This window comes from Austrofundulus limnaeus, unplaced genomic scaffold (genome assembly GCF_001266775.1).
Source record: "Austrofundulus limnaeus strain Quisiro unplaced genomic scaffold, Austrofundulus_limnaeus-1.0 Scaffold85, whole genome shotgun sequence".
In the NCBI taxonomy this organism is placed as follows: Eukaryota; Metazoa; Chordata; class Actinopteri; order Cyprinodontiformes; family Rivulidae; genus Austrofundulus; species Austrofundulus limnaeus.
Window position 1 is genome coordinate 401,761 of NW_013952487.1, and position 1,893 is coordinate 403,653.

Below are 1,893 nucleotides of genomic sequence, written 5' to 3' on the forward strand. Positions count from 1 at the left end.
GATCCAAGCTGCTCTTAAGAAGTGGTTGGACCACAGCATGTTTAAATGCTGCTGGAACACAACCTGAAGAGAGAGAGGTGTTAACAAAATGTAAATCCATGGACCTACAGAATTAAAAACCTCCTTCAGCAGCCTAGGTGCAACACTGTCACCAGGACAATGTGAAGGCCTCAGCTTCAAGGCTACTTCAGAAACCTCAGATAACTTAATACAGTAAAAAATTTGAGGACCCACAAGATCCCTCTCGCGGACCCCAGTTTGAGAACCACTGATTGATGCATTGAATCATTCATTAGAAATTTACCTTTAATAGACATTAGAATAAAATTTCATGTTAAGCAATATAAAATTGGAGGCGGATCCCATATTTGGATTAAAGTTTCAGTATTTTCATAGATTTATTTAGAACACATGATCAGGGGAGAGTGCGAACGCAGTGCCCCACCACCAGAAATTATGCAGTCGAGATTCCCACATGTGGGGAATTCACATAGGTCAGCACAGCTGGAGTGCAGTGGCTGAGCCTCACCATGGGTGAAACACCTTCATGATCATGGTGTCTCCTCTGCCAGGTAAGTATGAGTTCATCAGCTCCACCTGAGGGAGCTCCTCCACTCACACACAGTCTGACTCATGTCACCACAATCTCACAACTACACACTGGAGCTGAAACTCTTCAGCTTCTCTCTTCAAATCAAGCAGTTCACACACTCACACACACACACATTCACACACACACACTTTAGTTTAAAACACACACACTAGTGTTCCCACAATGCAATGCAGCATGTGTGCACAAAAAGCTAACTGACAGATGTGACTTGTTTCATCCATTCATTCTCCTAAAGTGAACCAACAAGCCAACAGAGCTCAGATTATCTCAATCCAAACTGAGCAGCAGCTGTAATCTGAGCCACTCTCATCAGAAATGTAGAAATTAATAAAAACACAGCTCACGTTTTTCTGCTAACAGTGACGTCACTTCCTGTGTCTGCCCTCAGGCTGCAGCAGAGCTGCTGCTGCCCCCTGCTGTTCAGGAGAAAAACTACATTCAGTGACAGTTACGTGGGATTTTATTTACCTTTTGCATTCCTATGCAACTATTATAAGATTTATTCTTCTTCTGCTGCCTTTCATTTTATTTTGATTGCATGTTTTTGTACTTTCTTAATTTGTTACAAATTAAAAGAATAAAGAACTACTATGAAATACTTTTGCATTCCCTCGCAATGTTTTACAATCACACGTAAAAGTTTGTTTTTTACGAACCGAATTAAATCAGACATTTATTTTGAAATATCCGGTTACCAAAACAGGATATATCTCCAGAAGTTTGAGAAATTGACATTGATGCTGTGTGGCCAGTTAAAATAGCTGCATGTTACATACTTCCATGCATGTCTGATTTAAAGTACGCTAAATGGTGAGCATGTGAATTTAATAAACTAGCAGACACAACAGTGACAAGACTCTTGTGAAGGAAAGCTAAATACTACAGCACGAGAACGCAAAAGAAAAAAAATCCCCTCATGTCCCGTAACTCCTGATTTCACATCGACATAAAATAATTTGTCATAAGGTATATAAACTAGTTTATACTGTAGTTTGGAAAAAGGTCCCACCCGTGAGCTTCTGTACTCCCCAACTCCGCTTGTTTTCAGTGAAAAAGCAAAGTGGGATCAATTTAAGTTTGAAAAAATAGATTATACGAGGAATAAAAGAAAAAACTACAAATGACTCGTTACCGCCCGCAATTCAGCTCCTATCGTTCGTCGTAAAGAGCCGTTCAAAAGGTTCGGATCGTTCGAGCGTCACCTCTGAGACGCAGCAGAAAAATGGTGAAAGAGGAGTTGAAGTTGTAACGAATTCAGACCAAAGCTTGTGGTTTTACTT